Source organism: Hemicordylus capensis, chromosome 10 (genome assembly GCF_027244095.1).
Source record: "Hemicordylus capensis ecotype Gifberg chromosome 10, rHemCap1.1.pri, whole genome shotgun sequence".
Classification (NCBI taxonomy): domain Eukaryota; kingdom Metazoa; phylum Chordata; class Lepidosauria; order Squamata; family Cordylidae; genus Hemicordylus; species Hemicordylus capensis.
In genome coordinates this window covers 25,554,167-25,575,628 of record NC_069666.1, presented here as the reverse complement: position 1 = coordinate 25,575,628, position 21,462 = coordinate 25,554,167, and the positions used below count along the sequence as shown (strand labels likewise).

Here is a 21,462-nt window from a genome sequence, read left to right as displayed (position 1 = left end):
TTGGGACAAAGGTAGGGTCGGTCTTTAAAATCACTGTCAGGCTGAAATACGCAGAGCTCTTTTCTTATGGACAAAGCTCCCAGCTCTGACACTCTGCGGGCCGAGGTGATGGCCACCAGGAATAGAACCTTGTAGGAAAGGTACTTGAGGGGAATGGAAGAGAGCGGCTCAAAGGGAGCCCGTGTAAGGGCATTTAGGACCTTATTAAGGTTCCATGAAGGAAAACGATGGACAGGTGGGGGTGCTATGTTGTTCGCTCCCCGCAAGAAACGGGAAAGGTGAGGATGGAGCATGTTGTTCCCAGCCTTCCTCAACTTGAGGACTGATGCCAGCACCGAGGCCTGTTGTCTCAGTGTATTGGGCCTGAGACCCTGGTCTAGGCCCGCCTGTAGGAAGGCGAGTACCTGGGGAACCCTGGCCGAGCAGGGGTCCACCTTCTTACGCTTTGCCCATCTGAGAAAGGTGGCCCAGGTAGTTTGGTAGATCCTGTTTTTGCTATGCTGCCTGGCCGCCAAATAGTGTCCTGTACTGTCTTGGAGTAGCCTCTCTTTGCTAATTGCGTGCGCTCAAACTCCAGGCGTCTAGCTGGAGCCACGCTGGATCCGGATGGCGCAGAGGCCCCTGGGTCAGAAGGTCTGACCTTAGCGGAAGGGGTACGGGGGGTACTAACGAGAGCAGCACCAGGTCGGCGAACCAAGGGCGTCTGGGCCAGAAGGGTGCCACTAGTATGACCTGTGCTTTCCTTTCTCGGATTCTTGCCAGTACCCTTGGAATGAGGGCCACTGGGGGAAAGGCGTACAGGAGACCTGGTGGCCATGGAGAGTATAGGGCATCCGTTCCCTCCGCGAGGCGGTGTTGGAACCGTGTGAAGAAACGGGGAAGCTTGCTGTTCGTCAGGGATGCGAACAGATCTACTTGAAGAGTCCCCAGGTGGCGCTGTACCAGACTGAAGGTCTCAGGGTGGAGAGCCCACTCCGACTGGTCCACTGACCGGCGGCTCAGCCAATCCGCCTGGATGTTGGCCTCCCCGCTCAGGTGCTCTGCCCTGATCGAGGCCAAATGACTCTCCGCCCACTGGAAGAGTAAGTTGGACTCCTCCATCAGGGATCTCGACTTGGTACCCCCCTGCCGATTTACGTGGGCCTTGGCTGTCATGTTGTCTGTTCTCACTAATACGTGCTCTCCCTGAAGGAGGGAGGAAAACTGTAACAGGGCCAGTCTGATGGCCCTCAATTCTAGCCAATTGATGCTGTGAGGGGCTTCCTCTGGGGACCAGAGGCCTTGAGTAGTCTGCTCCCTGTAGTGCGCCCCCCAGCCTGTCAGGCTGGCGTCCGTGGTGACGATCACCCTCTTGGGCTCCCTTAAGGGGTTCCCCTTTTTTACTGCAGGGGACAGCCACCACTGGAAGGACTGCCTCACCCGAAGCGGCAGGGGGACCTTCCTGCCGGAACGGGAGGTGATCTCGTCCTGGAAGGGCAGCAGCGTCCACTGTAACGGACGTGCGTGCCATCTTGCCCATGGTAGGCATTGTATGCACGCGATCATGGACCCTAGCAATTGGGCCAGTAGCGAGACCTCTACCTGGTGTCTCCTCAAGAGAGGCTGAATCTGCTTGCGGATTTTCTGCCTCCTTTCCGGGGGAAGCGATACGGTCGCTGTCCCTGTGTCGAACCAGGCCCCCAGGTGTAATAATGTCCTGGACGGCCAGAACTGGCTCTGAGTCGTTCACCAAGAACCCATGTGTACTGAGCAGAAGGCGGACCTTGCGAACGTCCACTTCCGCCTGCTGTAAGGAATGTGCTCTGATTAAAATGTCGTTCAAATACGCACGGACCCTTAGCCCCTCTAATCTCATGTGTCCCACCAAGGCAGCCAGCACCTTGGTGAAGACCCTTGGGGCTGAGGAGAGACCAAACGGTAGGGCCCTGTACTGGAAATGTTTCTGGTTGTAACAAAACCTGAGGAACCTTCTGTGAACAAGGGCAATAGGCATATGGAGGTAGGCCTCTGTGAGATCTATAGAGGCTAGGAAATCCCCGGGGGCGACCGCCTCCCTGATGGAATGGAGCGATTCCATGCGGAAACGCCTCTTGCAAATGAAACGGTTTAACCGCCTGAGATTTAAGACTGCGCGCCACGAACCATCTCTCTTGGACACCAAGAACAAGATGGAGTAAGCGCCATAGCAATAGCAACAGCAATAGCACTTACATTTATATACCACTCTATAGCTGGAAGCTAAGCGGTTTACAATGATTTAGCATATTGCCCCCCAACATTCTGGGTACTGGCCATGACATAACTTGGTTGATGGCACAGGCTTTATCGCCTGGATGTGGAGCAGATGGTGGATAGCCTGCTCCATTAGAATGTGCTTGTTCTGATCTCTGGACTTTGGAGAGATGAGAAACTGGTTGCGCGGCCGTGTGGTAAACTCCAAGTGGTAGCCAGACTCGAGTGTGTTTAGAACCCACCTGTCCTGTGTTGTCCTCATCCACCTGGGGGCGAAGTGCTGGAGCCTGGCCCCTACTGGTAGACAGTCAATTTTGTTTCCTGTTTTGTCTTCCCCCGGACTGGGGGGCCATGTAGTGGCGAAAACCTGTTTTGTTCCTCTGGTTCCCACGGTTGGCGTTTCCCCATTGGGCTCGTCCCTGCGACCTGTTGGGGTGTTGGTCTTGAAAACGAAAGGCCTGCTTGGAGAAGCGAAAAGGACGGTTAATGCAGAAGCGGCTGCGGCCATCCCTGCGAGCTGCTGGCATGGCCCTGTTCTTGTCCTGAGTCTCCACTGACACCTCGTCCAGAGCCTCCCCAAATAGGTTCCCACCTTTAAAGGGGGTGGAGGCCAAATTGGCTTTGGACTTGTCGTCCACTCGCCAGTTTTTTAGCCAAAGTGACCTGCGTAGGACCACATTCGCTGCCATGGCTCTGGATGAAGACTGAATAGAGTCTAGGCTCGCATCTGCCATGAAGGCGGCGGCCTTTGCCAACTTATTCAGACCTAGACGAAGCGCCGTCTGACCGGGCTCTATCTTAGTGAGGAGGTCCTTTACCCACAACACAGAGGCCCGGGCCATAATGGATGTCGATGCGGAGGCCCGAATGGCCGTGGCTGAGGCCCCATGAGCCTTGTGCAAGAGAGCGTCCACTTTCCTGTCCTCTGGCCCTTTCAGCTGTTCATCCCCCTCTTTGTTCATAATGGCGCCAGAGACCAAGGCCACAACCGGTGTATCCACTTTAGGTATAGAAATCTCTGCCATCGTCTCTTCTGGCAGCATGTAGAACCTCCTAGGAAAGGAACTTAAAAGTTTAGTGGAGACGGGGTTCTCCCATTCGGACAACATAGTTTTATGGAAGAGAGGTGGGAAGGGAACCACTGGTTGGAGTTGACTGGAAGAGGTTGGAAAGACCTCCTGTGAAAGCTGGCCGGAAGCCTCCTGTGTGTCAGGTGGGGCGGCTGCCGCATTAATGACCCTCTTGGCCTTTGAGAGAAGAACCTCGTAGGCCTCCTGTGCAAAGAGCCTCAGGATGGGGCTGGGTCTCTGGGGAACCTCCTCTTTGGAAAGCTCCCCTTCCTCCTTATCAGATACAACCTCCCCCGATATATCGCCTGAATTTGAACCCCGATCTGGTGTGACCCTTATGGGACTGCTTGCAGTCGGTCTGCCCTGAGCCGATGTGGGGGCCCCCACTCCTCTCCCATTGCTGGTGCTGGGGAGGCTGGCTTACTGGGTATCCTCCTCATTTCTAGGGCCACCATCTCCTTGACCGAGCATGAGAGGTCCCTGGCGCTCGCTCTCAGCTCTCTGGCCATCATGTCCAGGACCCATAAGGACATCTCTTGCTGCAAATTGGGGTCCCCGCGCGTGCCACTCACCTGGTGGAGATCCGGGCTGCTATCCCGTACGAGCTCCACTGGGGGCTCCAACGGCTCCGGTTGCAGATGCAGTCTGGCCGCCCTCTCCTCGGCAGCAGAGCATGGCAGTGAGTCCAGGCGAGCATTGAGTAGGCGCCACGCCAATTCTTGTCTTGTTTCCTCGCCTGCTCTGTGTGGCGGGCCACCTGTGCTGGGGGTGAGGGGCCCACAGGCTTCACCCAGCCTGCCCGGCACCTGTACCAAGGTGGTATGGGTGAGCGGCACTGTGGCTTCGCCCAGCCTGGTCTGTGCCATTAGGGGGTCACTCTGGGTGAGAGGCATCAAGGCTTCGCCCAGACTGGCACGCGCCCGCGGGGACTTACGGAGGGTGAGAGGCTCCAAGGCTTCACCCCCCCCGCTGGTGCCATTCCCAAGGCGTGCATCACAGCCCTCGCTAGCTGGTTGGGCGGCTGCACCTCGTCATGGAGTGCAAGAGAGGGGGGAGGAGGCGGCACAGTCACACTTATACAACGAGGGGCCAGATGTGTTGAGCCCGTTGCTGGCTGCCCTAGGGGGCTAACTCCCCTGGCCGGATCTTGCTTGGTGGCCATTGCCGCTGCCGTCGCCACAGGGAAAGGGGGCGGCGCGGTGTGAGTGAAGCCCGTTCCCTGACTGTGGCCCTCTACCCCGCTGATCCGCGCTCTGGCTGCTGGGGCGGGAAGCCCGGAGCCGGTTGGGGAGGAGCCCACTGCTGCGGCGCTAGTTCCCGAGCCGAACGCCTCCGCCGCCCAGCTGACTGGCGCTCCGGTCGCCGGAGAAAGGCGAGCCGAGCCCGCTGAAGAGGGACGTGCTGCTGAGGCGCCCTTCGGGGGTTCAGGGCGGTGAGCGGAGCTCGCCGCTGCTGCTGGGGCTTGAGCTGCGGTGCTCTCGGCGGCGGCTGGAGCCGCGGCTCTCGAGCTGCTCCCGCCGGCCGAGAAGCCGCTAAGCAGCTGCTGTATTGTTTCCTCCACATGGTCCGGGGGGGGGAGGAGATCGGGTAAGGCTGGGCAAGTGAGTCTCCTCTTCCCCCCTGATCTGCCACTTGTGCCTGGGCACCTGGGTTGGGGGGGGGATCAGGGCCCCTGGGAGGAGCGGGGTTTTTTTTCCCGATTGTCCGCCGGCCACATGGTTCCCCGTATTCCCGGGCTGCTGCAGCGAGCCGCTGCAGACAGCCTGGATCAGAATGCGCTCGCTTTGTCTCGGGGCAGCAGTAGTTAACTTTTTGCCCTTGTCTCCCTTAACCTGGGGAGGTCTCTCTTTCTTTTCCGGGCCATGTGTGCCCGAGGAAAGATGGCGGCGGCGCCGTTTAGTGGCCTTCTTGATGGCCGTCCTACTTTTCTCTTCCCCCCCGTGCCCTCTGATAAGGAGCCAGCTAGGATATCCCCAGCCTGAGAAAGATCCATCCCCAGAAACAGAACAGAAAAGTTTAGCTCACCAAAGTGGATGGAAATAGATAGAAGAGAGGGGCCGTGGCCCCGTGCGTCTGATCAGGAGCATAGACAGGAAGGAACTGGGGACACACCTGAGCATGCTCAGAAAGGGGACGGACCTACGACACCTGAAAGACCTGAGACTTCCTGTCTATTAGGAGCAAAGGAGTGGAAGATAACCCTATGTAAGCCGTAAAACCTCCTACTTCGAGGGAGAATGTATTGGATCCCATCAGCATACCATTCAGGCCTGTAGTGAGCCACATGTCTAGTCAACAATGGTGCCAGGCCCCTTTGGGCTTTAGAGAGAACACACAACCCTGAGGCAGCCTCCAGAGGCCAGTCATGTTTCAAACAGCACTGCATTGTGGAGGCTTCCGTTCAGCCATAGCAGCTGTAGCTCTGAGGCTGGAAGGGAGACACGGCATCCATCATACAATCCGGTTTACCAGAGGGCTACATTACAGAAGCTGTGCATAAGGTCAAAAGCCAGCATGGAATCAAGACGACATGATAATAGAAAGCACTGGGTGAAGCACTAATGAGAGCCACCCATCTTGGTTTATTTATCCCCAAGACTTCTAACTCACCGTTCAATCAAGGCCCTCAAGACAGCAATATAAGCCTTGCATTGTATGAGAAAAACTTCTTATACACCACAGAAATCTCAACACAACGGCAAGCCACAAAACTGGCGGAGGCAGCCACAGCCAGAACTACATCCGTCTACCTTCTGGAAGCCCAGGAGGAGAAGGGACAGGCACTAGCAAATAGCACTAGGGTTGGCAACCACTCCCAGGGCTTCTGTCTTCGAGGCTGACACAGCAATTCTGGGGATGTCAAATATACTGCTCAGTAGAAGACAGTCAGCCACCTAATGGTGCAGCGAGGAAATGACTTGACTAGCATGCCAGAGGTTGCCAGTTCGAATCCCCGCTGGGAAACACCTATATTGGGCAGCAGCAATATAGGAAGATGCTGAAAGGCATCATCTCATACTGTGCAGAAGGCGGCAATGGTCAACCCCTCCTGTATTCTACCAAAGAAAACCACAGGGCTCTGTGGTCGTCAGGAGTCAACACCAACTCGACGGCACGCTTGGCCTTTAGGAGACAGTCAGCTCAAGTTAAAAGAAGGTGGTGGTGGTGGTGGTGACCAAAGAGCATGCAGATTATATTCCCTGCAAATAAGGCTCTGCAATCTCTACAAATTATTAACATTGAAAGGGACAGTTTGGACCTCTCTCAAACAGTTTCAACATTCAAAAGCTTGGACCATCTCCACCATAGACATTGGCCCACTACCCTTTTTCCCCTGAGGGTCATTCTGCAAGAACAAAGCTACTATGAAGCTACTGTTTCTTAAAGCACTAATAGACTCAATGGCCTCCTCTCCACATACTAGGGTCAACAATCTCCTTTCCCAGCTCTTGTCCCAGAAGCTTATGGGCTACATGAGCGATCCAAGCACTTACCATCCGCACAGCAGTTTGAGAAAGACTGCTCCAGGCCACAGGGCAATCTGCTATCTGCCCTGAACTTGGCATTCGGAAGGCAAGGTGACTGAGCAGTTCTCTCTCTCAGGAGTCTTGGTTACTTTTCTTAGTTGGACTAGTGACAATGCTCAGATCTACTTGCCTTCAATGAGCCTGAAAGTCAGGCTGTTTGAGTCTTCTGTATTTTTTTTAAAAGGCTTGTATTATCAATTGTTTCCCAAAGTCTCCTTTAGAAAGCTAATTTAGTCCAAAGGTATTCTTGACCTAGCCTTTGTGGACGCTTCTCAGATGCTGGTTCAAATGCCAAGCAGATAAGCAACCCTTTTAAAAGCACTGTGATGTTTGTATTTTTGCTTCCACGGTGAACATTTCAGAGGAGAAACACTGATTCCCATCCATTTGTACCATTTCGACACACCGGCTGCTAGATTTTTTGAAAGACAAACATGCTAAAGGGACCCAACATACGGCCACTTTCGGCCTGCCACGGCTTTCACCCCATAGCAGCACCACCCATCCTGATTTGAGGGCAAGTCGTCATGAACCCCACCGCCCACTGAGATCAGCTGGAGAGGTCCATCTGCATTTGCCACCGGCTCGTCTGGTGGCCACTCAGGGACAGGCCTTCTCTGCTGCTGCCCCTGAGTCTTTGGAATGCGCTCCCTAGTGAAATAAGAGCCTCCCCATCTCTGACAGCTTTTAAAAAGTCTTTAAAGGCGCATCTGTTCACCCAGGCTTTTAATTAATATGGTTTTAATGGCTGTTTTAGAATATATTGTTTTAAAATGTTTAAATTGTTGTAATGTTTTCAACTCCTTGGTTTTGTTTTAACTAATGTTTTACTTTCTGTTCTTGATTTTGTTGTAAACCTCCCAGAGACGCAAGTTTTGGGGAGTATAAACATATGTTAGTTAGTTAATTAATTAAATAATAAAGAAGTCACCACCTGGAGCAAGCACAGCAGTGTGGGGGCCAGGCCAAGAGCTGCCCCCCTCTGACTCTAGGGCACGCCCATTGCTAAGCAAGACAGTGTTTGCCCTGCTCTGTTTGTATGCATTTCTTTTTAAGTGCTGTAACTATGTAGTTCTCAGTGCTTGCCTCTTTAATGACAAGAGGTAGCTATTTTGTTCTTAGGAAGCTTCTTATCTCCGGCATCTTACCTCTTTCCTTGTCATCCCCAGTTCCACAGCAGTGAACCACCATCCAGGGCTTCTGCAACTTTTCTCCATTGCCAACCATCAAAAAACAACAACGGCTACAACACAGTTTGCTCTGTTGCAGGCTTTCTTAAGCAGGGCCTTGCATGGTTTAGCTCCCTGATCAGGGTGGCTCTTCCATAAGGCGAGGCAGTTGCCTCAGACGCCCGATTATAGGGGCACCATCTGAGCAGCCAGATGACACCCTCCACTGTCAGAGCAGCTCTCTGGGACCAAGCTGACCCTTGCCAATTTTGCAAGGAGCACCTCTGCTCACACTCCTTACGAAGCTTGCCAGAAGCACAAGGAGAGAAGGAAGCGGCTGCTGGCAACACTCCTCCCTAACTCTGTGCCACTTTCAAAGCTTACAAGAGTCCGTTCTGAAAGTGAGGCAAGGCAGCATTTGGCCCCTTTTCTCATGCACTCCAATCCCTTGGGCTACCCCTGTGCCCGGTAATTCAGCCTGGATTTTAGAAGGGTAGAAGAGGATGCATAAGCACATCAACCATCTTATATTTAAGAGCAAAATGGCCTAAATCAGCGGGTGGGTGGCCAGTCTGGAAACAATGTCTCTTCCTAGGTATGCTGGAAAGAAAGGGAGCTGCGATTCTGCAGCACCCCTCCCCCCAGCTGGAGGAGATATCTCTTCCAGTTACAGACTTCAGGAGGCTCTGGAAAAGGTTACAAGAGAGCAACAGGACTGCGATAATCAAGCAGCCCAGAGAGGAAAGCAAGCCAGTGCAATAGACGAGATGGGAGGACCCTGAGCAGAGAAAATGAAGCTTCCTCAAACTGAACTTACAAGATAAGGGAAGAATGTTGATTGTCAAAGTGTTTCTTTTAACGCATCAGAACCTCTGCTCAACCTCAAAACAGAGATTATTTCTAGAAGATCAATTCTCAAGATTATTCCTAGAAGACCAGCAATGCCAAGCAAAAGCCGGGGTGGGGAGAGGGTGGATTTGGGGGGTGGGGTGGGGGTGGACACACACTCCCAACTAAGTCAGGGAAACAGCTCATCGCATTTAGGAACCTGAAAAAATGTTGGCAGGGTGACCCAGTTGGGGATTTCAAGTCATCTATTTCTTGCCCTGTCCCAAGAACTAGAGGATATACTGAGATCTGCTCTACCACATTTCATCTTTACAGTACAAGCCAGTTTAGACCGAGTCATATTATGTATGAATTCAGGGAACTGAGGTTTGCTCTAATTATAGTTAGAGCAAATCAAGATTAAACCCTAGTTTGACATCCTAGTTTGTTAACTAACAATATTTGGAACAAGTTTCCAAACGCTGTTCAAGGGCAGCCCCAGGTAGGGTATGTTACAGTAGTCCGGGCTTGATGTGACCAAAATGTGGGCAATAGTGACCAGATCTCCTGTTTCCAAGGCCCATATAGTCCAGCATCCTGTTTCACACAGTGCCCCACCAGATGCCTCTGGGGAGCCCACAGGCAAGAGGTATGGGCATGCCCTCTCTCCTGCTGTTGCTCCCCTGCAAGTGGTACTGAGAGGCATCGCTCCTCCGAGACTGGAGATGGCTCACTGCCACCACAAGAGTGCAGCTGGTGCACAAGCTATAGTTGTGCACAGACACTTCTGGCCACAGACATAAGCTTGTAGCAGATGCACTACTTCAATAGCAGATGCCTTCCATCTCTGCGGAGGAAGCCGGGGGTGGGGAGCAAAGCATGCAGGCCTACAGTTTGCAGAGGTTCATTTTCTAAGCATCCAAAGTGGGCTAACCTGTTTTTCCCAAGACTACTCCGTGATATGTATGGCAAAGCTCAAATTTGGACCTTGTCATACAAATAACTAAAGCACTGTGCCTATTACACCAGTTATTTGTTCACTGTTGTAACTTTATTGGCTCTAGCCATAGGCCATTACAAATAAAATACAAACACCCTAACAGCGTCTGCATTATAATACCAACATGTGCCTACCTGATTATTTGCATCAAAAAGTCATCTTGTATAATAAACTGATCCATGAGAGGTAAGCAAAAAAAGCCACATTCCAAAGACAGCATCTCTGTCTGCAAGCTGAATATCCCACCATGGCTTGCTGCCATGCTGTTGGTATGCCATAGATGCACTTTCATTTATACAAGTGTATCTGTTAAAATAATATATTCCACCGTTTTATTGTGTTAGATAGTTAAAGCTAAGATACCCCCATGCATATACAAAAACCAATAAAAATAACCCAGCCCAAAACAAAACACTTGCATGTTTTTTTGCTCATAATGTTATGTTTTGTGTTTTGTTATGTTATGACTAGTGGTTACATTACATAAATTTACTTACTTGCATGTATAAATACTGCATGCTAAATATACATCCGAAAAGCAATTCAGCTGTATTGCCTACCTACAAATCACAGGACTTTCATAACTTTTCTGAAAAAGCTTGGGCTACATATTTTATATTCCACTTTTCCACGAATGTGTCCTCAAAATGGAGACGAAACAAAATTCAACGCAATGTAAAGAACAGTTGTATGTGGTAATGCAAAAACAACAGACATCAGAGTTTATAGCAGCCTTCATCCTCAAGTTGAGAACCAAAGACTTGTCTAAGAAGAACAAAATTGGCTAAGCCTCACTTAGACAAAAGACACACTCTGCCACAGGAGCAAGGTGATCTCACCATGCTAGTCCTGGATGATCCCCCACATCAGAAAGCAGCAGGGCAGATTTGATTTAATACTAGATTTAAATCATGGTTTTTTACATAAAGACTCGTTCTTGCTGGTATAATCTTAATATTTACAACCAGATGAAGGTTTCATTTTTGGTCCTCTTCTAGACAGAAAAATTGCCCAAAATAATCTTGCAGAAACCTCTGGAAGAGCATGACATTGTGAATGGATTAATGGAATTCATTTACCAAAAAAATTAAACATTACATATATACAGCCTCATTCTACATAATTAAAAACTAATCCTTATTTCAAGATGACTAAACTTTGGACTATAATGTATCTTAAATACAAAACTATCTTTAGATTTTTTCCTCAAAAAGCATTTTATTTTTTTAAAAATCCAATTTAAATTTAAAAAATAAAAAAAATCCTTTTTTTATCTTTTAAAAAAATCATTGATTTTTATCTACCCTGGAAAGCAGACAGTGATTGAGTCAAGCCATTCAATGACTAAAGTACAGCAGCTGCATCAATCGTGTGTGTGTGTGTGTGTGTGTATATAAACAAAGTAACACAAGGTGGCTGGGGCTTATAACAATACAAATTAAAAGTCCAGATAAAATCCATTATGATACCAATAACCCACATAATGAGAATTGGACTGTTCTAGTCCATACATTCAGTCAGGGCAAGTGCTGCAATAATATTGTGTAGCAGCAGCGTGAGTCCCTCCACCACACAAATAGCATCCAATGTGAGCAGAGAGCTCTCCTCCATGATGGCACGGCTGCTCCAGCCAAGCATTTATATTTGTCAGGATCCCTTTTCTAGCTTGGGTTGATTTTCTTTACATTCTTAGCACAGGAATGATCCAAGGGCATTTGTGAAGTTCTGACAGATTTCTTCTTCATAACATGAGACCAGGGGACACAAATCAAACATCTCAATTGACTTGCAGATAGCAACATGCAATAATGCAATGCAGAAACTGCTTGTTGAGATATGATCTACAGAGGTTCCCTGTTGGAATTCATTTTTCACTGGATGGACTGATTTTAAACCAAGGCAATTTCATCAAGAGAAAAGGCCAATTTAACGTACTGATTTAAATAGTTTCTTGCTTTCTGATCCAAATACACCCTAAACAAACATGCATACTAACTGGCTGCCAATTAAAAACTTATCTATTTGTAACCACATAAAGCCTGTACACTATCTAGGATCCTTTTGCACCACAGGAGAACTGTGAAACTAAGGATTTGTGTTGGGTTCTCTCCATACAGATGTCTAGAAATGAAGAAAGATCACTCACTGGAAGACAGGCAGAACAACCCTAAGCATGTTTGCTCATTACTTGCTCTCGATCAGGGATAGGCAACCTTGGCTCTCCAGCTGTTGTTGGAACTACACGCAAGTCCAGTCACCTCAAGTAAGCTTAATGTTTAGGATTGCAGCCTAAACGGCTAAGACTACTCAGACCTAAGAGTTCGTAGGCAGAACAGTATCTTTCCATAACATAGAAAGTCAAGTGTCCATGTTGTCAGTCTAAATATTATAGTTTGAACAACAATATATGCAAGACATAACCTACTGGATCATGTTTATAATGTTTTGACCTTAAGTATCAGATATTTTTTACCCTGGTTCATCTAGAAAGTCAGGGTAACAAGGTGTTTGACAGAGGTTATGGATTCTCTTTTAAGGTATCATTAATGTGCAGACTTTGATACATTTAAATGTATTACAGTACATTCAAATTTATTTATTTTAAGAAGCACTTAACAGGTTTTAAAATATGCTTAATTAAAAATCGTGTTTTTAAAGGACATTTTAATTCACCCTGATCTATAGACCATTCTAAATAGCTTCTTAAATAAGAGGGACTCTTACGTCCACTTTCTGCACATTTAATCAATAAAACATTTAAGTCAGCTAGCTTGTCCCATTCATGAAACAGACAGGGTAACATCTCATTGTGAAACTGTCTTTATTAGTCATTCAGAACCACTAGAGATTCAGAAGAGCAACCTGGACAGGACCTTGTAGGAAATGTTCTCATTTCACAAAGCCTGAGAACTTTCAGGAAGCCAACCATCAAGCACACAAGCATTCACGCATGCATTACAGTAACAAGGAATTGCAGTTTTCTCCCTTGGAATCTCTTTGGCATATTAAGCCCCAGGCACAATAGTCTTGCACCACAGTATTAGTTGTGACTTGTCATTTGTTGCTGTTTCTATGGCGCAACTTTAGAGTTTAGTCTACAATGTAATACCTATTTTGTAATTCTACTGCACTGTGTGACTCAATGAATTTCTGTTCATTAACATAATTCATGTTAACCTGTTAATGAACAGGTTAATGAATTTTGTGACACACGCCCATAATACTTGAAATATTTATACTTCTGACAGGTGAAGCCAAGGCTTAGATTCCAGTACAGCAGGAACCCAGTAAACCTGAATTTCTCCTGAAACTGCATTCCATAGGAAGAGCATCAGAAGGAACATCGGGGTAGGCAACCTTGGCTCTCCAGCTGTTGTTGAACTACAACTCTCATCATCCCCAGCCACAACAAATAAAGTTGTAGTTCCACAACAGAGGAAGAGCCAAGGTTGCCTACCCTTGATCTAGAGCAAGTCACAAGCTAAAAACACAGGACCCGCCCGTCAACCGTGTTCCCTGTAAGAGGGAATCACAGATGTTGTTGACTACTGTTCCCAGAATTCCTAGTTGCAGTGGGCTTTGACTGAGAATGTCGGGAGTTATAGTCAAGAACATCTGGGATTTTCTGTTAGAGGGAACACAGGTTACCTCAAGTACCAAATCTGCAGTACTTGCTATTTAATGCCCTGTAAGATAAGACGAAAAAGTCTTCCAGCTGTTTTTTTTATGAGGGCAGCACACGTCTAGGGCTTTCTCAAGACACAGTAGTGAAACATCTGAATATCTTCAAACCAACAAAAAATTCAGTTTGTTGTGGAATCAACAAGCCGAATGAGATCAATCTGTTGGTTAAACCAATTGAAGTTTGCAACCTTTTCCCCCTCACATCCCCACAAGACCAGGGATGAGTCTGGCTCAGCTGGACTTGTGTCCAAGCATCTCTTTCAAGGCTAGCGAGACTACTTATAAACAAGCCAGTGGTCTGCCACGATTTTGCTCAAACTCCTCCTGAGAAACCCTTTTTATAGACAAAGAAAGTAGAATCTCTAGGTTTGCGTCTTGCTAATGGTAGTTCCACAACCAATTATAGTACTTTGTAATCATTAAGTGCATATTTGTTAAAAGTCACTAATGATACCAAGGCTTGGGAATTGTCTCAAATGGAACACACACACACTCCCTCAAGGCCAGAGGGGCCATGAGTGGCTCAAGCCATATTCTGACTTGCAGCAGTTTCCTGGACATGTTATATAACCTTCAAAAGAAAAGAAAAAAAACTTAAGGAAAATGCTAATAGTAGCTTAGGAAACAACCCCTAAAGAAAGGCCGGGAGCCAGTTATAACATCAGAGAAACAAACACAGAACTATTCTGCTAGAGATGAAATGATTGCCGTGTATAAAACAGTATGCTTGGCTTGGGCCTTCTTAAAGATCAGATTGGAACCCCCCCAACTCCCAACACTTGTGTAAACACTGGCAGAAGAGCCAACTCAGATGCATAAAATCTTCCCCAACTCAGATGCATAAAATTTCACCCCATTTCTTCTCCCACATTTAACCCTGCACACAGTTTACGCAAAATCTGAAATGCAACTTTGGGGGGGGGGAGTGTGCAAAGCAGTTCTTTTTACAAAACTACTCACACTGAAAGTAAGTATCAAAGGAACCAACATGTCAACTGCACTGGCTAAGTAGTAATATCATGCTTTTACCTAAAAGCAAGATAGCCCATGTTTAGATCTGAATCATTAAGTCAAATTATTTTCCCCATTACAACATGTTGCCTTTAATTGCCATTTCAGTTCAGGGGGAAAAACACCTGGACTGAAAGAAAACTCTTAGTGTTTTCTCTCCAAGAAATCCAAACTAGATTGCAATCAACATTATTTTAGATAGATAGACCACCACCTCCTTCTAAAGAATCAAAACCCTTTATTTCCTCTACCTTCAACTGTACTGACTGGCATTCGGACTACCACCACATCAGCAGAAGAGCATTTTCCACTGTGTCCCCTCCCCCAATTTTTGGCAACCCTCCCCCCACCCTCCAGACTCGCATACAATGGAAAAGGCGGTTCTGCCAGCTCAGCACTAGTGGTCATGTTTTCAGGAAACTCAAAAGGCTACAGAGGGGAGAGGCAGGATCAAAGTTAACTTGTGCAGTGGAAAATGCTTTTTTAATTAAAAAGTGGTATATAAACATTAGTAATTTTTTAAAAACCCAGTAAGAATTCAGTCAGTGTAGCATTTATCTGGATGTTGGTTGCTATTTCCCCCCAGCTGTGTATATTGCCAACCTTTAACATTCCCTCTAACAGAGAAGCCCAGATTTTGTGGACTACAACTCCCACAATACCGAAGAAAAAGCCACTGCAGCTGAGGATTCTGGGAGTTGTAGTCAACAACGTCTGGGAATTCCTGTTAGAGGGAACACTGTTGCCAACTGAAATAGCTTCTACCAAGAGGTGCATACACTTTTTGTCAGGGTAAACAGAAGTCGATGGTGGTTGTTTTTTTAAAATGTAATTACAATACTCAAGCTCAATTCTCATGTAAAATACAACTTGATTAAAATTCAATCTCATCCCAAACATCCTACATAGACACTTACAGTTTCCATTCAACTTTAGGAAACTGGAGAAGGGCAGAGGGATTCGGGGCTGGAATTTATTGTTCTGGCCTACGGGCATCCCACATAGGCCGTGGGATGCCCATAGGCCAGCACAGCACAAGCATTATATTGGGGATTTCCCCATCAGACAAGCGCTCTATGTGCCCATCTCTGTGTCTGCTCGAACTGAATTCAGCCCGGGAGACACACAATACCCAGTAGCTGGGGTAAGGGTACGAGTGCACCCTTCACCTCGGCTAACAGCCAGGTTAGTTAAGAGGGTTAGGCAGGCGGGAAGTGAAGGGATCTATGAAGACCGTTTTGAGGCAGTGCCGACAGGGAAAACACAGCGGGTGGGGGTGGATGAGCACCCTCCCTGCTCAAAGGTAACACCACCACCCCTGCCGCTGAAAATCAAATTATCTAAAAAGAATTACATGAAGTATACTATCCTAGGTGTTGTAAATGGTCTATCGAGATGTAAATTAACATGTTTTAGTGATCAGATTTACACCATTGTTTAAGTAGTGGAAAACTTGATTTAAATCAATTATTTAAATTGCAATTTTCTCTTGGTGGTTTAAATAATCTTAATTTAAATCAATCCACCCTGCTTTTGGGTTTTTGTTTTTTTTAAAAACCTACATCTACGATCACAGAAGCAAAGATCTTGGCCTCCAAGCCTTAAATTCAGTAATGCTTCTTGAAAAAACAATAATTATTATTCTAATCTACTCTAAACACAACAATGGTGATTATAGCTATTAGTCATTCTACTAGAGAGACACATGAACACTTAGTCTAGTTGAACTTCAGCACCAATAACATATCCTGATATCTCACCCAAACTCCAAGTGTTTCTTAGCCCTCTCGAATGAGATGCCCAAAAAGTCCACTTGTAACATTCACAAGGAATCAGATGACAATTATACTGGGGTTATTCAGATGTAATATTTCCAATTGCAGTTAGCAATCAAAAGTAGAAAAATTTAACCTTAGTCAGTGGCAAACCAGAGTTTGCTATTTAGTCTGAACCAGGATCAAAGCATGGCTTCTCATCTCCATGAATGAGTGAGAGAGGCACATGCTTTCTTGTTCTTGTAATACCAAAGCATCCTTTAGCAATGTGTCTGAATATGATCATGGCCTTTGCATAAATGCTAACTCCTCATTTAAACCTGCTGGTGGCACACATTTGTAGCAGTTAGCACCTTCTCTCTTTCAGTGAACCCTTATTAACTGTGCGTGAAGACACTGGGTCCTTTCTCACAATCAGGGACCCAGGCAGGAGGGTGCACGGGGAGGAAAGCTACAGAAGCTTACCTCCCGTTTAGACAACCGGGTCTCCATTGCTGCAGACGCAGATTGTGCACCCAGACAATCTACAACTGCCCCGGTAGTGCGGAGTTGTAGGAGTTGGGACACATGGTCCCAGTTCCCGTAAATCCTACAATGTGCATTGTGGCTATCCCCTTCCCTCCGGCGATGGATAGGTGCCCCTTGGTGTCTCAGTGCCAGCTGAAAGCAGCCAGCGCTGACACACAGTCAGTTAAACAGGGTGAAGGGAGCGCTCACTTCCTTAACGTCATTTCGTAGCAAGGGGTCACAGCCAAGAATCGCACAGCTCCCAGCGGTTCTTGCAGGCTAGCCCTGTCTTGGCTGCTCGCGAGGACAGCCTCACTCAATGGCTTTATAAGGCCAGTTCTCTTCCAGTGCAATCCCAAGCATGTTTTTTCTTACATTCATGTAACTACATTTAGGATTGCAGCCTCCGTGTGTGTGAGCCATTGTCTTGAGCAAATGAATGCACGCCATTTCTGGATTTGTGTTTGCCATATTGAAATGTTCATTACCGAGTGGAAAGCTAGTTCCCTGGTCTTGCTCTCATGTAGCTTATTGGGACAGATCCACTTGTGGCAATTTCTCCCCAAATGGTAAACGTGAAACCTGTTAATTTTTAGAATGGCTTGATGGCCTACCATTTAATATAGAGAGGCACAACCTTGGCCCTCCTGTAGGTACTGGACTACAACTTCCACCATACCTGACTATTTGCCACTGTGACTGGGGATTATGGGAGTTCTAGTCCAAAAACAGCTGGAGGGCCAAAGTTGGGCAGCCCCTGGTTTAATACAACTGCAGCATCTTCTGCACACCCCACTCAAGAAACAGAAACTTGTACTGCGGACACCTCTGCAGTTTCCTCAGCAAGGAAGACACTGTTTTATCTTTCTTTTATTAAGCAATACTTTTTTTAAATTAAGCCTACTAACAACAGTACCCTGTTCAGGATTGTTCTATTTGTTCTGTACATCTTTTAGTATATGCCACCCAAAGCTATTTACAAAGCAAGTCAGTGTTGAAAGTTCACAGAACAGGTATGGCAGGAAGTGATATTGCAAGTTCCTCCCATCGTGGGAGCATGCAGCTGATAGTAAATAGTTTGTGCTCAACATTTTGCTTCCTAAGGGATACCACCTACACATGAAAAAATGTATGAGCCACATCACTTCTCCTGAACATAAATCAAACAACCATCTAGGATCCACCAATATAACATATCCGTTAGCACTCATGAGATCTATTCAAAAAAGGGAAACTCATAAGCGTAAAAAAGCATTACGTTGGAATGCATTACATTACAGTTGCAAGAAATTAGGTAATTAATGCCAGTAATGGTGAATGGACAATTCTGAGTTCAGTTTTCATGTTGTACCAATAGCTATTGCTCATAAGCTGAATGATAAAGTCAACCATCCCAGCTTCTGTTCACTGATTAACCGGACTGGATATGAACTTGTGACCTAAACAACACTAAGCTTGGAGCACTGTGAACCTCATGAAGTAGCCTGTCTCCTCTGCTTCTCATAGATGTGAGTTTGTTTTTTGTTTCCCTTCAAGATAAAATCTTCCCTTTACGATAAAATTCCCTTTAAGATAATGATTTTCTACATTTGACACTCACAGGTATGGTAAGAAGTGGTTCTCAACACACAGTCACTGTAGTCTAGGCATCTGTTTCTCAAGACAGAGAATGAGGCTGTTCTCTCCTGCTTCTCAACCCCGGGTTTTTGCTGCAGAAGTACTATATGGACATGGTGAAAACCAAAGAATTCCCTGCATGCCCTTCCACTCAAGCCTGTACAAATAATATTCCACTCTCCACACTCTGGTCCGGAGTCAGCAGGCTTGCCAGCAATCAGGGAGGTGGGAGGGGAGTGCTCAGAGTGGGCTGTTTCCCAGCCAGTGCCTCCCACCATGGGCCCAGAGGCATCTGCATCCTGCCCGCCCCATTCAATTATAACTATGCCCCCGGGGTCTTGATGGGCCCTGATGGGCTTTGCCAGCTGTGTGCACCCTACTCCTAACTTCGCCATCAAAATTCCAAGAACGGCACAGTGCAAGATCCACAGAAGTGTCCCGCGGCTGGTCTTATTTTAGCATGCTAAAACTGATCTAAGCTAGCATACTTGTAGAGGTTTTGTTTTTTAAACCACTTGAACTGCATTTTTACAAAATAGTCAAAAGGCAAGTTCTATATCAAGCCAGGAACACCACCAGATTTATTACAAAGCTGCCACCAAACAAACATTTGTCTTCTGAAATCTATTGCTTATGTTTCCAAATGCAGACAAGGCAATCAGAAAAACTTCTCACTCCTCCCTTTGTAAGCAGAATAAAGTATCAATTACTGGACTTCCACTCCCACCGCAATGCATGCATCATCCCTCTGAATTCTCAAATGTTGGAGCAATGTCATCGTCAGCCTCAGCAAACCTTTCCAAGATGAATGCACAAGTTTTTCTAGCAGGAGAAAATTAAGCAAGAATACAGTAGTCACCACTTACATAACATAACATTCTAATTAGAATGAACCTGAGGTAACAAACAACATTTTTTTCTAAGGCAAACTATGTATGACCAAGATCTAGCAGGCAGGAAAACCCTGTTTTCCAGCAAGATACAAGAATGATTCAGTTTGCTGAAGGGAAGATCAAGTCTCTCAAGATTTAACCATGCTCCTTACTAAGAGAGAGTCTTCTTTAAATTTTAACAATTAAAATTAAAATTTAAAGATGTGAAGCCTTTCCATATGATTTTATTATTGAGGAAAAAGTTGTTGGTTATTGCCAGGATCCAAACAATTTCCCTCACAGCTAACACACTGGAGGTGGGAGTGCGGGGGAGACAAGAGAATCCACTATTCGTCTACTGGCAAAATGCAGCTTCCAAGCTGCAATTTGCTGTTGCAGGGAAAATGCAACTTTGCCATCTACTAATGCTTCCATTATTATTCTGGTCACCATCCGGGATGTGGCTGCAGTTGTGCCAGAAGCATAAGACATTAGTGCTCAGGAGTGCCCTCTTTCCCCCAGTTTCAATTTTTTGGTCCTATTTAACTTTCTCAAGACCAAGTGTTTCTTCCGCCAAGCTCCCTTGTGCAAGCTCCCTCATGCACCCATTTGAATTATGTGGGGATGCCGGTGGGGAGCGGAGCAGAAGAAACTTGTGGCAGCAATTCCCTTCCCAGAAACACTATCCTACCACGTAAACTTTGGCTGTGCACACCCCATCTTCAGCACTGGGCAACTGCTGTGGGTTGAGGTAGTCTTACATCAGTGGGAACCAAGTTTCACACTGCTAGTCTGAATCAGATTAACCTTAAACCCAGTTCACATATAACAAGAAGCCATGGTTTAGCTCTATAAGAAAAAGAGGCTGAAAACGTGTGCATTTTAACAAGTTTCACAAGGAGGAAATTTAAAGTGTCTACATTCACACAAACTTGGAGGAGCTGTGGTTACTACAGTTAACTAGAACCAGGATCAAACCATAGTTTAATACAGTTAACAGTTCTCCCAGACTCGTTTACACAGTGGAAAACTATTGTTTCCCATTACATCTGGACCAAGCCATTTAATAGTCTTTTAAATCAATGGCCTGGTTTGCAACATTGTTCAAATTTAGGTTTTATGTGGGTTTAATGTAGGTTTAATACCAACATTAGTATTATTGTGTGAACCCACACCAAGGCCAAGAAATCTGTTTCATCTTGGGTCATAAACCACCTTGGTGTGGATTCACAAAATCACACTACGAATACGACAAATATTTATATACCGCTTTTCAACATGAATGTCAGTAACCTACATCATACCTTGATTCAAACTACTGTGTGAACCAGGACATTGTTTGGGGTTTGTTTATTTCTTTATTACATCTTATAGCCCGCTCTTCCTCCAAGGAGACCAGAGCGGTGTACTACTACATTCTTAAGTTTCTCCTCACAACAACCCTGTGAAGTAAGTTAGGCTGAGAGAGAAGTGACTGGCCCAGAGTCACCCAGCAAGTCTCATGGCTGAATGGGGATTGGAACTCGGGTCTCCCCGGCCCTAGTCCAGCACTCTAACCAGGACACCACGCTGGCTCTACATAATATAAACAAATAAAGGTTTACTTCCTTTATTATTGTTCAGATATGCAACCATTAACACCTGGTGTGGGGATGTAACAGGAATTTCTCGTCTGCTAACATCGCTTGCAAGTCAGCAGTTCAAATCCACTGTTCTACTTTTTCTCTTTTTAAATGCATCCTATTCTCCAATCACACAATGAAACACAGGAAGGACCAAGAACATTCCTTACTACAGAACAATGAGCAACACAAAGGCCCAAACAGAGCAGTGCCCCCCCCCAGCATATTTACATGGCAATGCAGCAACACCACCTCCCTCTCACACGTAGCATCCGGCGAGGCAAACACCAACAAGCACATTCGCTTATTAGCTGGTTGCATGCAATGTTTTAAATGAGCTCTATTTGCTGCTCTGAGACAAGCTGAAATGTATTTCAGATATTTCTAGTTATCACATTCAATATTTGAACGTTTGGGATTTTATCCAACCCTGTCCTTTGCACAGCAAGGTTTCAAAACACAACAGTTGTACAGAAAATATATCATTTAATCCCAAAGAAATGGGTTTGGCAAAACAAGCAGAAAGTTATACTAACTGGTTTCAAAAG

At 46.4% G+C, this 21,462-nt stretch overlaps 1 protein-coding gene across 24 annotated transcripts in view; it reads right to left on the bottom strand.

The window, feature by feature from the left end:
• Positions 1 to 21,462, bottom strand: part of TJP1 (tight junction protein 1) — a 344,987-nt gene that overhangs the window by 115,087 nt on the left and 208,438 nt on the right. The window lies entirely within an intron of this gene.